The sequence below is a fragment of the Castor canadensis genome, chromosome X, assembly GCF_047511655.1.
Source record: "Castor canadensis chromosome X, mCasCan1.hap1v2, whole genome shotgun sequence".
NCBI lineage: Eukaryota > Metazoa > Chordata > Mammalia > Rodentia > Castoridae > Castor > Castor canadensis.
In genome coordinates this window covers 71,777,421-71,793,420 of record NC_133405.1, presented here as the reverse complement: position 1 = coordinate 71,793,420, position 16,000 = coordinate 71,777,421, and the positions used below count along the sequence as shown (strand labels likewise).

The 16,000-nt window shown below is 35.5% G+C and overlaps 1 pseudogene; it reads left to right on the top strand.

The window, feature by feature from the left end:
• The first annotated feature begins 11,601 nt into the window (after positions 1-11,601).
• Positions 11,602-12,638, top strand: LOC141419454 (pyruvate dehydrogenase (acetyl-transferring) kinase isozyme 1, mitochondrial pseudogene; annotated as a pseudogene).
• Positions 12,639-16,000: the final 3,362 nt, after the last annotated feature.

Here is a 16,000-nt window from a genome sequence, read left to right as displayed (position 1 = left end):
AATGACCTAATGATACATCTCAAACTCCTAGAAAAACAAGAACAAGCAAATCCCAAAACAAATAGAAGGAGAGAAATAATAAAAATAAGAGCTGAAATCAATGGAATAGAAACCAAAAAAAACCATACAAAGAATTAATGAAACAAAAAGTTGGTTCTCTGAAAAAATAAACAAGATCAATAGACCCCTGGCAAACCTGACTAAAATGAGGAGACAAAAAACCCAAATTAGTAGAATCAGGAATGCAAAAGGTGAGATAATAACAAACACCATGGAAGTCCAGGAAATCATCAGAGACTACTTTGAGAACCTATATTCAAATAAATTTGAAAATCTTAAAGAAATGGACAGATTTCTAGATACATATGATCATCCAAAACTGAACCAAGAGGAAATTAATCACCTGAATAGACCTATAACACAAAATGAAATTGAAGCATCAATCAAGAGTCTCCCCAAAAAGAAAAGTCCAGGACCTGATGGATTCTCTGCTGAATTCTATCAGACCTTTAAAGAAGAACTGATACCAACCCTCCTTAAACTGTTCCACGAAATAGAAAGGGAAGGAAAACTGCCAATCACATTTTATAAAGCTAGTATTACACTTATCCCAAAACCAGGCAAAGACACCTCCAAAACAGAGAACAATAGGCAAACTCCTTAATGAACTTTGACGCAAAAATCCTCAACAAAATAGTGGCAAACCGATTTCAACAACACATCAAAAAGATTATTTAACACAACCAAGTAGGCTTCATCCCAGGGATGCAGGGGTGGTTCAACATATGAAAATCAATAAACGTAATAAACCACATTAACAGAAGCAAAGACAAAAAACCACTTGATCATCTCAATAGATGCAGAAAATCCTTTGATAATATCCAACACCATTTCATGATAAAAGCTCTAAGAAAACAAGGACTAGAAGGAAAGTACCTCAACCTTACAAAAGCTATATATGACAAACCTACAGCCAGCATTATCCTTAATGGAGAAAAACTGAAACCATTCCCTCTAAAATCAGGAACCAGACAAGGATGCTCACTATCTCCATTCCTATTCAACATAGTACTGGAATTCCTAGCCAGAGCATTTAGGCAAGAAGAAGGAATAAAAAGAATACGAATAGGTAAAGAAACTATCAAAATATCCCTATTTGCAGATGACATGATCCTATACCTTAAAGACCCAAAAAACTCTACTCAGAAGCTTCTAGACATCATCAATAGCTATAGCAAGGTAGCAGGATATAAAATCAACATAGAAAAATCATTAGCAATTCTATAGACTAACAATGAGCAAACTGAAAAAGAATGTATGATAACAATTCCATTTACAATAGCCTAAAAAAAAATCAATTAGCTAGGTGTAAACCTAACAAAAGATGTGAAAGACCTCTACAAGGAAAACTATACACTTCTGAAGAAAGAGATTGAGGAAGACTATAGAAAGTGGAGAGATCTCCCATGCTCATGGATTGGTAGAATCAACATAGTAAAAATGTCGATACTCCTGAAAGTAATCTACATGTTTAATCCAATTCCCATCAAAATTCCAATGACATTCATTAAAGAGATCGTAAAATCTACTGTGAAATTTATATGGAAAGACAAGAGGCCACAAAGAGCCAAGGCAATACTCAGTCAAAAGAACAATGCTGGAGGTATTACAATACCTGACTTCAAACTATCTTACAAAGCAATAACAATGAAAACAGCATGGTACTGGCACAAAAACAGACATGAAGACCAGTGGAACAGAATAGAGGACCCAGATATGAAGCCAAACAACTATAACCAACTTGTCTTTGACAAAGGAGCTAAAAATATACAATGGAGAAAAAGCAGCTCTTCAAATAAACTGCTGGGAAAACTGGTTAGCAGTCTGCAAAAAACTAAAACTAGATCCATGTATATCACCCTATTCCAATATTAACTCAAAATGGATCAAGGATCTTAATATCAGACCACAAACTCTAAAGTTGATACAGGAAAGAGTAGGAAATACTCTGGAGTTAGTAGGTATAGGTAAGAACTTTCTCAATGAAACCCCAGCAGCACAGCAACTAAGAGATAGCATAGATAAATGGGACCTCATAAAGCTAAAAAGCTTCTGTTCATCAAAAGAAATGGTCTCTAAACTGAAAAGAACACCCACAGAGTGGGAGAAAATATTTGCCAGCTATACATCAGACAAAGGACTGATAACCAGAATATATAGGGAACTTAAAAAACTAAATTCTCCCAAAAGTAATGAACCAACAAAGAAATGGGCAAGTGAACTAAACAGAACTTTCTCAAAAGAAGAAATTCAAATGGCCAAAAAACACATGCAGAAATGCTCACCATCTCTAGCAAGAAAGGAAATGCAAATTAAAACCACGCTCAGATTCCACCTCACCCCTGTTAGAATAGCCATCATTAGCAACACCACGAACAACAGGTGTTGGCGAGGATGTGGGTAAAAAGGAACCCTCTTACACTGTTGGTGGGAATGTAAACTAGTACAACCACTCTGGAAAAAAATTTGGAGGCTACTTAAAAAGCTAGACATTGATCTACCATTTGATCCAGCAATACTACTCTTGGGGATATACCCAAAAGACTGTGACACAGGTTACTCCAGAGACACCTCCACACCCATGTTTATTGCGGCACTATTTACAATAGCCAAGTTATGGAAACAGCCAAGATGCCCCACCACTGACGAACGGATTAAGAAAATGTGGTATCTATGCACAATGGAATTTTATGCAGCCATGAAGAAGAACGAAATGTTATCATTCGCTGGTAAATGGATGGAATTGGAGAACATCATTCTGAGTGAGGTTAGCCTGGCCCAAAAGAACAAAAACCATATGTTCTCCCTCATATGTGGACTTTAGATCAAGGGCATACACAACAAGAGGATTGGACTTTGATCACATGATAAACTGAGAGCACACAAGGGAGGTATGAGGATAGTAAGACCCCCAAAAAACAAGTTAGCATTTGTTGCCCTCAATGCAGAGAAACTAATGCAGAAACTTTAAGGTGACAGAGGCCAATAGGGGAAGGGGATCAGGAACTGGAGAAAAGGTCAGTTCTAGAAAAATTAATTTAGAAAGTAACACTTATGTACAGGAAAGCAACGAGAGGAATCTCACACTATAGCTATCCTTATCTCAACCAGCAAAAACCCTTGTTACTTCCTATTATGGCTTGTACTCTCTCTACAACAAAATTAGAAATAAGGGCAAAATAGTTTCTGCTGGGTATTGAGGGGGTAGGGGGGTGAAGGAGAGGGTGGAGTGGGTGCTAAGGGAGGGGGTGGGGGCAGGGGGGAGAAATGACCCAAGCCTTGTATGCACATATGAATAATAAAAAAAATCTATCAATATTTTTCCACTCTGCTTTTTTGTGGAACATTATAAAATCTTGTTATTAAAAATACAGTTCATGTACTAACAACAAATGATAGAATTCAGAAGTTTGTTCAAAATATAAACATTTAGGTTCTACCAAGATACGATTAACATGAGTGTGCATTTTAAAAAGATCTCTAAGTCTGGTAGAGTGGCTCAAGCTGTATGAGCATTTGTCCAGCAACCTTGAGGCCCTGAGTTCAATCCCCAGTGCCACAAAATAGGAAAAAAAAGAGCAGTACAAAAAGATCTCCAGCTGTGCACATTAAAATTTAAGAACTGTGTAAAGTAAATGCTATATAACATACCCTAACAAATGTACTTCTTACCCTACAGAGAAGTAGTATCTCAGTATGTCGTAGAATTCTGTATGAAATGACTATACAAAATGACATTTCATTCTCAGAACCAGAATTTTAAAAATGAATATTATATTTCATAGTATGATGATGGTATGAGAGACTATGAGGAAATGTCTATTATATACCATCAAGAAGGTTTTTTCTGGCGGTGTTGCTTTTTTGGAGATGATCTGCAAACTTCAGTCTGGAGATACTGGTTTAGTGAGTATAAGATGTTATATTATGTGATGTTTTAACAATATGGTCTCAGATTAAAAAATAATTTATTATATAGTAATTGAAGGGAACTCTTGTGAATCATATATATGTAGCATATTAACATCTCAAAATCAGAAGGCAACATTTTCTGTTATCATATGTTGCTTGGTTTAGAAGACATCTGGCTATTTTCTCCAATGCTGGATATTGAACCCAGGGCTTTATGCATGTTATGCAAGCACTCTACCAATGAGTTATATTACCTAACTAGCTATTTTGAAGCCACATGAGTAAGATCACACTTAACATAGAATTAGACTCAAATCATCCATGTGGGAGGCTACTTATGCCTTTCCATGTAACTGTAAGTTGCTAAAGTAGAATAAAAGTCAATAAAGTTTAAATAACATAAACTCTTCAAATTTTATAGTTTTCTTTTAATGTATTATTATAATTACTACTATTTTGAGCAGTGTTGGGTCTTTAACTCAAGGCCTTGTTCTTGGTAGGCAGATGCTCTACCATTTGAGCACTTGAGTCTCATCTCTAGCTCTTTTTTCTTTTTCATTTTGGTGGTGGTACTGGAGTTTGAACCCAAGGCCTTACACTTGTTGGAAAGGTGCTGAACCACTTAAGCCATGCCTTAGTTCTCTCTTTTTAATTTAGTTTTTTTTAGACATAGACTTATGATTTTGCCTGGCACAACCCTCAGACAATTATCCTTTTACCTATGGTGTCCCAAGTACCTGGGATCATAGGTGCATGCTACCTCTGCTTGTTTTATTGGTGGAGATGGGTTCTCACTAACTTTTTGCCCAGGCTGACCTCAAAACATGATTCCTTCCAATTTCCACCTCCCAAGTATCTAGGATTAAAAGTGTGAGCCACTGTTCCTGGACTGATGCCTTATTATTTTAATAAAGGCTTTATTTATTATTTTAAAAGCTGACAAGTTTGACCAATAAACAATTTTACACAATAGAAATAGGAATTATCATCCTGGATTTGTCCCTTTCTATGTTACCATGGGAAAATTTCTTAACATCCCCTTAATTTTCTCTACATCATGGTTGTTGTCAACATGCTTATCAATATTAATTTAATATGGAACATTACAAATACTAAGAAAGAATAAGACCTGCTTTTTTCTATTTGTGTATATATTCTTTCCCTCTAACAAGCAGCACATTAAATTAGCTGTAATGAATAAGTTTTGATTTGAGGTTAAAAGAAAAAAAGAGTTGAAACATGGTCAGACACCATATTTATTTACCCAGCTCTTTTTAGTGCATGCTAGCTCTTAAAATATTATATGAAAATAATAAGAATTTCAGTATGAATAAGCAGCATGAGCAAGAGCTCCAGAACCATGCTTATGCCTGTCATATCTGCTCACTGTTGTAGCTCTCGAATATGTATAAGAAGGTGTGACTGCTATTTGTTCCTAATAATTCAATAAGCTAGAGATTGTATGTAAAAGCATGCTTAAGAGGCTCCTACTTCCATCAATGAGAAAAGAAATCATAATGTTAATGTGAGTAGTCCCATTTCAAAACTCATCAGGGAGCTGATTTACTTAATGAAATATTTACTAAGTACATCATAAATTTACAACTGTACTTGGGAGAGCTAGAAAGAGGTCACTGTATACAATTCACGTCTCCAAGAGCTTATTCTCTAATTGGGTCAAGGCATAAACACATTTTACAAATATAAAAAAAGGAAATTATGCAAGTAATATCTCAAGCACTATAACCTATAAATCATGAATATATCTGTTAAATCTTTAAAAGATCATGAGAAAGAGAGGAGTAGATAACAACTATGATGTACAAGGATTGTTTCTTCTTGGAGATGGAAGCTAAAATAAGTTCTGAAAGACTGGAATTATTTGGGCAGTGTTTAAAAAGCAAAATGCATGAGGAACTTGTATAAATACAGAGTTACTGACTGCCATGGAAGGTTAATGGAGAGGTATAGTTTGAAATCAGATACAGAGGTAAATTGGAACTAGACTGAAGAACTCTAAGTGATCAAAAATAGAAAATCATCTGCATATATAGGAATATAATCCCTTAAAGGAGAGTAATTTCCTTTAAACTGTTGCAAACTAACTGAATCTTTAAAGAAATCCATTTTATGTGAATAATTTTACAACACAAATGAACATATTGTTTATATCCATCTACACTCAGTTGCAAATATAGAAAGCACATATAGTAAAATTCTAGTAGTAGTGTTGGGATTTCTAGGATGATGGAATAAGGAAGTTTGAGGACCCTGCTATGATCTGAATTTCTGTGTGCCCCCAAAATTAATAGATTGAAATCCTATTCCTTAATGTAATTATATTATGCTATGGGACCAGTAGGAAGTAAGTACGTCTGGAGAGTAGAAATCTTATGAATGGAAATAGCACCATTATAAAAAAAAGACCAAAGCATGACCACTCATCCTTTCTACTATGCACAGATACAGTGAGAAGGCTGGGTTTATGAATAAGAAGTGGACTTTCACCAGACAATCTGTGGATACCTTAATTTTAGATTTTCCTTTCAGAATGGAGAAAACAGAATTTCATGAATTTCTATTGTTTATAAGCCACCCAGTCTATGACATTTTGCGATGCTAGCTTAAACAGATGATGGAAGATCATTTAGAAAGATTAAAATTTAACTAGTGAAAATTATTTAAAAATGATTCAAAATGTCTGCAAATAGTCCTGTGGGCATATAACAAATGCAAAAGCTTTTATTTAAGAACACCAAATCTTGGTAGTAACATCATGAATCTGTGGCTTTTGAGCCATTACACCTCCCTCTACTGCTATGTATTGTGAAATCTCTACAGTGATTGAGTGCAGCCAAAAAGACTAGGAGTCCTTTTCTGTCAGCTCCAACTTTGAGCTTATATTTTCATTCTTACAGATGAAAGCTGCTGGGGTTCTATTGAGGAAGTCTTTGCCTATACCTATTAGCTCCAGAGTGTTTCCTGCTTTTTTCTGTAGTAACTTCAGTTTCAGGTCTGATATTTAGGTCCTTGATCCATTTTGAGCTTATACTAGTACAGGGTGATAGACATGGATCTAGTTTCAGTTTCTTGCAGACGGGTAACCACTTTTCCCAGCAACATTTATTGAAGAGGCTGTCTTTTCTCCATCATATATTTTTGGCGCCTTTGTCAAAAATGAGGTGGGTATAGTTGTGTAGATTCATATCTGGGTCTTCTATTCTGTTCCACTGGTCTTTACGTCTGTTTTTGTGCCAGTACCATGCTGTTTTTATTGCTATTGTTTTGTGATATAGTTTGAAGTCAGGTATTGTGATACCTCCAGCATTGCTCTTTTTGCTGAGTATTGCCTTAGCTAGTCACAGTGTCTTGTGTTTACAAATGAACTATAGGGTATATTTTTCAATCTTAGTGTTGAAAGTCATTGGGATTTTGATGGGAATTGCATTCAACATGTAGATTGCTTTCGGTAGTATAGCTATTTTTACTATGTTGATTCTACCTATCCATGAGCACGGGAGATCTTTCCATCTTCTGTAGTCATCCTCGATCTCTTTCTTCAGGAGTTTGTACTTCTTCTTGTAGAGTTCATTCACATCCTTTGTTAAATTTACTCCTAGGCATTTGATTTATTTTGAGGCTATTGTGAATGGAATTGTTTCCATGTATTCCTTCTCAGTTTGTTCATTGTTGGTGTATAGAAAAGCTAATGATTTTTGTAGGTTGATTTTGTATCCTGCCACCTGACTTTAGCTGTTTATGGTGTCTAAGGGTTTTTCGGTAGAGTTTTTGGGGTCTTTAAGTATAGGATCATATCGTCTGCAAATAACAAAATTTTGACAGTTTTTTTACCTATTTGTATTCCTTTTGTTTCTTCTTCTTGCCTAATTGCTCTGGCTAAAGTGGGGATAGTGGGCATCCTTGTCTCCTTCCTGATTTTAGGGGGAATGGTTTCAATGAACCAATTAAGAAATGGGCAACTGAACTAAACAGAACTTTTTCAAAAGAAGAAATTCATATGGCCAAAAAACACATGAAGAAGTGCTCACCATCTCTAGCCATAAAGGAAATGCAAATCAAAACCACACTAAGAGTCCACCGCACCCCTGTTAGAATAGCCATCATCAAAAACACCACCACCAACAAGTGCTGGTGAGGATGTGGGAAAAAAAGAACCCCAATCCACTGCTGGTAGGAATGCCAGCTGGTATAACCACTCTGGAAAAAAATTTGGAGACTTCTTAAAAATCTAAACATAGACCTGCCATATGATCCATCAATCCCACTCCTGGGGATATACCCAGAGGAATACAACACAGGTTACTCCAGAGGCACTTGCACACCCATGTTTATTGCTGCACTATTCACAATAGCCAAGTTATGGAAACAACCAAGATGCCCCAGTACTGATGAACGGATCAAGAAAATGTGGTACTTGTACACAATGGAATTTTACTCAACCATGAAGAAAAATGAAACCTTATCATTTGCAGGTAAGTGGATGGAACTGGAGAACATCATTTTGAGCGAGCTCAGCCAGGCTCAGAAGACCAAAAATCATATGTTCTCCCTCATATGTGGACTTTAGATCTAGGCCAAATGCAGCAATGTTGTTGGACTTAGATCACAAGACAAGGGGAGATCTCATACGGGAGATATAGTAATAGGTAGAAAACCCAAAACGTGAAAGCTTTTGATGTCCCCATTCCAGAGGAACTAATACAAAAACGTTTAAACGACAGGTTATCATGAGAAAGGGATCAGGAACCAAGGTAAAGATCAGTTAGAGATGAATCAACTTGGGTCGTAACACATAGGTACATGCAAGCAATAGTAGGAATCTTTCTGTGTAGCTATCCTTAACTCAATAGCAAAATTGCTTTGTCTTTCTTATTATGCATATGTCCTTTCTTCAACAAAATCAGTGATAAGGGCAGAACAGGACCTGCCTGAAACTGGAGGGGAGAGGGAGAAGGGGAGGGGAGGGGGGCAGGGTGGAGAAATGATTCAACAATATATGCACATGTGAATAAATAAACAAGAAAAAAAGAAAGATGAAAGGGTTGATATGTCTTATCTCCTGCAGCCGTGAGTTATACAAGCTCTATTTTGGATGTGAAGCAAAGAGGACTTGGTCTTCCTGACCTCCGTCCCCACTAGGCCCTATTCATGTTGTGGCAGTTCTACCAGGTTTAGAAAATTAAGAATACTGGGCCCTAGTTCCCCTACTCTAGTATGGTCATAGTGTGGTGGTTGGGGGAAGTAACCTGAGTAGACTAGGGGATACCACCTATTCCTGATAACCCAATAGTAGGACCAGGGTGACTGTTACGTCCCCTATCCTTATTCTCAGCTCTGGTAAAAAGTTGTAGTGGTCTTGCCCCAAAACGAAGCTTAGCAAGAGATGCACAAAATCAAAGATTTGATTGCCTAAGGAACTGACTTGGTTTGAAATGGAGACTGTAGAACTTCAAGGTGGAAAATATTCTAAAAATGAGAGTCTGATAGTTTCACAGTAGGTACAAAGAACACAACTATTAAAATAGAACTTTAGCAGAGAAAATTAGGGAAGCACTCTGCTGGAAGTAGAGTCAATTATGGGGGTCAGGAAAACTTTACATATGTGCAAGGGTCTACCCATTCAGAAGAAATCAGAGCAAGATGTGGAGCAGATTTCAAAGCTTGTTTTGACAAATGTAGACAACTTAGCACAGAGTTAAAAGCTCATTTGCAAAAGTGGTTTAAATGCAATCGGTGATCATGTACTAACTAGATAATAACATACAGTGACCCAAGGTTGACTTCTAAGAATTTAGTCTTAAAAATGATTTCAGCAATCCCAAAAAGCCCAGATGATTGTGGACATAACCCTGACCACTCTTTAGGGGTAATCAAAGAAGGAGTCACTAAAGTACTAGTGTGTGGATGAATGTGAGGGAAAATACATAATATCCCAAACTGTGATAACCACCTTCAAGTCACATAATCCCATAATCATAAATGGTGAAAATCTAATTGGCTAAGGAGGTTTAATCTCTATTTTGAAAAATAAGTGGCTTATCCTGACATAAGGGTGACCCTTAGGTAACCAGCTCAAAAGAGAAAAAGAAAAACATGAACAAAAAGTGGACAAGGTCATTATAGGCTATATTTTGTAGAAGAAGCCTCATGAAATTAGTTCAGTCAAGTCACCAAATAAATACATGAAAAATCTTTGGGGTGGGATTCAGAATCTAAAGTTACTACAACATATTATCTAAAACACCTTGTCTTAAATGAAAAACTTATCAAGTCTAGAATACCAACAGAATATTAATTATTATTCTAAAATGAAAAATTTTTTTATTGATGTATTGGGTGTGGGTGCATTGTGGCATTTGCAAAAGTTCTTACAATATACTAAATATATCATACTTGAATTCACCCCCTCCATAATTCTCTTTTATCCTCCCTCCCCCAATTTATGGAATAGTTTCAACAAGTACCATTTTTCCATTTACATATAAATGTGCACAGTATTTGTCCCTGAATTCTCCCTCTCATACCATTTCCCCACCTCTTCTCTCCTCCCACTGTTACCAACCCCCCAGGCAGGACCTGTTCCTCGCTCCTGTTCTCCAACTTTGTAAAAGAAAAAAGACAACATTTTAATTTTTTTAAATATAGCTACACAGGAAGTTTCCTTGTTACATTTCCATGTATATATGTATTATAACCCAAATTGGTCCATCAACTCTATTTTTCTTCTTTCTACTTTAGTCCCTTTCTTGTGGTGGTTTCATCAGGTTTAAAAACTCTGGTCATTCTTGTATAGAGAGTACATCAATAATATTCACCTTCTTAACTTGCTTCTTTTACTCTCCCCCTCTCATATATGACCTCCCCTTAGTATCACCTGTTGTTTGTAATATTGCTGTATTTTTATTATGTCTGTATTCCACATATGAGAGAAAACATGCAACTTCCGGACTTCTGACTTTGGTTAACTTCACTTAAGATGATGTTCTCCAATTCCATCCATTCACCTGAAAATGACAAAATTTCATTCTTCTTTGTGGCTGAATAAAATTCCATTGTGTATAAATGCCACATTTTCTTAATCCATTCATCAGTTGTGGGACATCTTGGCTGTTTCCAGAGGTTTGCTACTGTGAATAATGCTGCAATAAACATGGGTGTGCAGGTGCCTTTATTGTAACCTGGTTTATATTCCTTTGGGATATCACTAGGTATAGAATTATTGGATCATATGGCAGTTCTATTTTTACTTTTTGAGGAACCACCATACTGTTTTCCATTGTGGTTGTACTAATTTACATTCCCACCAGCATTGTTTTTTGAGGTTAAATTTCTGTAACCAAAATGAAAAAAATCACTGCAGGGTTCAATGGTACATATAAGAAGTCATAATAAAGAAAGAAGAAATATGAAGATAGCTGCTTCACAGAACTGCCTTGGCCAGCCTGGGCTCAAAGGCTTTGTTCAGCACACCCTACCACAAGTGGCAGTATTTTCCCAGACTTTGAATCTATCTTGGCATCTGAATGCAAACTTCCAGAGGAAGTGGATATCTATGTGTGCTTCTCGAAGTCCCTATTCTCCATGATGTAGTTCCTGGACATTGCATTGATGAATGCTTATAAAGATCTCAATTTATACTTCTGTGGCAAGATTGAAAAATTGGAAAATATAATAAAATATATCAATCTTATTCCAAATAAGCTTCTTAGGATGCCATCAGTTCAGTTGGTACAAAGCTGGTCTATACAGAATCCTCAGGAGCTTCTTGAATTAATGAACAAAAGCATTAAAAGAAGCTAACACTGTGACTTTGCAGATACTGTAACAAAGGACAGTCACTGACACAATGGTATCATTTCCACAATGGCCTAGAATGTACTTAAATACAAAGAGAGCTTAAGAATGGATCTTGTAACCAGTCAGAATGTTTGATACATTTTGGATTATTTTTACATGAGTTGTATTTCAATTAGAATGCTAGTCATGCAGTACTCTTTATTGTTTGGTAGGAAAGACAAAGGAAGTCAATCTCATAGAAAACATATTGGAAGCATAAATCGAAACTTCAAAGTAGTCAAAGCTATTTATGATGGCTATGAAAATTCTAGGTGTCTATGATTTGGGTTATATTAACTCCCCTGAAGTAGTATTTGAAGAACTAAATGAAGAATCATCAGAATTGCCAGTATAATTGGTTTATGTACCATCCCATCTCTTTTAGCTGGTGTTTGAACTTTTCAAGAATTCATTGAGAACAACTATGGAACATCATGTTTATAAGTGTTTACTCTTATTCAAGTTTATATTATATGGGGTAATGAAAATTTGACTATGAACATGAGTGATTGAGGAGACTGTGTTTCTTTAAGGCAAAGCTCTTCAATTGCATATACCCAATTGAATCCCAGCTTGGTCATCAGACCAGTGACTTTGACTGGTTTTGTTATAGATTGCTCATATCACATCTATATGCAAATACTTTCAAGTAGGTATAAAGCTATATTTCCTAAAGGGTTATGGAACAGATGAAGTTGTCTACATTAAGGCTCTGTAAACAGAATCAATAGAAGCATAAGCCTCTACCATGTAACAAAGCTGTCTCAAAGCATTACAACACTAACCATGAGGCTGATGAAAGTCACTAATAGAGAACCAAAGAAATAGCAACATTCCACAGTGCTTAAACTTGGAACACCTGAAAGTTCAAATATGGTTTTGGTGTTATATTTGTAAAGGCTGTATTCAGCAGTACATTATACTGAATATTTCATGTGGTGTTTTCACAATTAACTCTGGGTAGAATAAATGGAAACTGAATTTGCTTTATGACTGTAAACCTAAACCTCCAAAATGATGAAATTTTATCATCTTTGCACTCACATCTTTAATTAACTGAATGTTTTTAAATTTTAACTTATTTATTACAGAAATATTGAAATACACATGAAAATAGAAAGATGTTAAGATACTCCTATGCTCATCACACATCTTCAATAGTTGTTTTTAATAGCACTCTCCCACAAATTCAGACAAGGAGCAACTCTTCTATTAATCACAAAAAACACAGTAACATGACCTACAATACTTTTAGGACCATAAAAATGAACATAATTTAAAGGATCTTTTGACTAAATTTCCTCTTTATGGTAGACTTCAGAAGCATTGAAAGTTTTTGGGATTCTACAGGAAACTATGCAATTTTTGTAAAATTATTTTGATTTATATTTGCCATACTTATTTTCTAAATGTGGGTTAGTAATCTTTATATTGTTTTAAGGAATTATGTCATTCTTTGGTAATGACAAGTGTAATAAATGGTCTTCATGCTTACCAATAATTGATTGCAGATAAAACAGAAAAAGATTGCACTGTACAGTGTTGAGAAAGTCACCTTTCAGTGTGTACATACATTTTCTTCACTCTGAAGCTAACTTATCACTTTAAAATTGTTATTGCAAATAATAGTAATGACCATTTTCCTATGGATCTAAATAAAGATCATGTGCCATCTACTCAGAATATGCTTGTAATTAATGCAAGGACAAATTATACTGAAAACAAACAAATAAAAATAAAAACGATCTAATTAATTTTGAGATTACCAGGAGAGACATTTGAGAAAAGTACAATTTTTCTGAATCTTAATCCAGACACACTGAATTAGAATCTCCTAGGCTGGCACCCAGGAATCTCAATCATAGAGCATTTCCCATGTGACTATGATGCCCAGCTTAATCAATGAACCACTCTTTTAAAGTGAATAGTGATGATATGATATTTGTTGAAGTAACAGAATAATCTTTATATTTTTGGTTTCCACATATTTAAAGGTCAGATTACTGGATTCTAGGATTGAGAAAGTGAATCTCAATCTTGGAGCAATTAAAAGTATAATTACAAGGAAGGAGAAAATGACAATAGAATGGTCAGGTAACCAAAGACTCAAAGTCATAAATTCACAAGACTTGATGAAGAATGTATATTTTTTTAATAAATACCCATACTTTGTTATCAATAAAGTAAATTTGGATTCATCACAAGTATTTTGAATTTGAAGTTTTAAGATATTTATGTTATGATAACTCTACTGATGTTCAAACAGAGAGACAGAGAGCAGTTGGTAACATCTTTATTTTGAGACTCAGAGAGTGGGCCAAAGATTTGTAGCCTGAACCCAAGCTATTGCTGCTAGTCAGTTATACCCCAAACTGGGAAATCTAAGCTATCATGAATTTCAAATATTATTGTTTATTGTACCATCTCTTGTTTCAAGATGTCAGGAAAACACTTTGAAAATAAGATTTTAAGTAAAAATTTTAAATATTTGAAGAGCAGCTTTGCAAATTATAAAAGGAGGCTCTAAACTGGGACACATCATTTACAAGAAGATTATTTAATACTAACAGTTTTTATGAATTTGTAGCTTGAAAGGGATGCATTTATTATTCCTCTCTTTTTATTATCATTTTCTAATTTTCAAAACTTTATATTCATTGTTCTGTATTGTACTTTGATCAAAGTAACCCCTTCTGTTACACATTCTTACCCTTTTGCAATCCACCTAGTTTTTTTACAACTTTCAATGGGTTTCATTGTGTATGTTTTTACACAGATACAATGTACTTAGATATTATTCACCCTCCATCACCATCATGCATTTCTTTCCTTCTCTCCCTCTTCCTTATTCTCCTTCCAAATCTCACATTTATATTCATGTTATGTGTGTGTGTGTATGTGTGAGAGTGTGTGTGTTGTGTGTGTTGGAGTGTAGATTTCTGATATGAGAGAAAATGTGATATTAATCTTTATGAATCTCACTTCTTTTAACATAATAATCTTCAGTTCCATACATTTCCTGCAAATGACATAATTTCATTCTTCTTTGTAGCTGAATAGTACTCCATTATGTGGATATCGTGGGTTTCTTTAATCCAATCATCAGTTGATGGGCAACTTGGCTGATTTCATAGTTTGGCTATTGCAAATACTGCTGCTATAAATATGGATGTATGGGTATGTCTATTGTATGCTGACATATTCCTTTGGATATGTGCCAAGAAGTGGCAGAGTATTTTATCATTTTTACATTTATGTACATGTGTATACATTAGTTGGGCCAGCTCCCCCTCCTCCTGCTTCCCACACCCCTCTCCCACTTCTGGGCAGAAACTGTTCTGCCCTCTTCTTCTCCTATTTGTTTGAGAAAACATAGGCAATAATAAGAAAGACATAGCATTTTTGCTACATTGAGATAAAGGTAGCTATACAGTGAAATTCTTAGCATTGCTTCAATGCACTTGTGTTTTGAAACCCACATTAGCTACCTCTGCCATTCCTATTCAATACTTCCTGGTCCCCTTCTCATCATGGCCTCTGTCAGTTTAAGATCACTAAATTTGCTCCTCTACAACGATCACATCAACCACATTCAAGTTTTAGGTTTCCTTTCCTTTCCTTATTTCTCCTGTGTGTGCTCTCCTCTTAGTGTGACTCATGTCCAATAATATTACTACATTTGTTTTAGGACTATAATCCACATATGAGGGAGAACATGTGATTTTTGGCCTTCTGAGCCAGGGTAATTTCACTTAAGATGATGTTCTCCCAATTCATCCATTTACTTGTGAATGACAAAATTTCATTCTTTGTGGCTGAGTAAAATTCCATTGTGTATAAAAACCACATTTTCTTAATCCGTTAATCAGTAGTAGGGCATCTTGGCTGTTTTCTTAACTTGGATATTGTGAATAGTGCTGCAATAAATATGGGTGTGCAGGTGCTTTTATTATAACTTGAGCTGAATTCCTTTGGTTATATCCCTAGAAGTGGTACTGCTGAATCACATGACAGATCTATGTTTAGTATTTTAAGAAGCCTTCATATTGTTTTCCAAAGTGGTTGTAGTAGCTTACATTCCCATCAGCAGTGTACGAGGGTTCTTTTTCCCCCATATCCTCACCAATATTTGTTGTTGGTGGTGTTCTTGATGATAGCTATTCTAACAGGA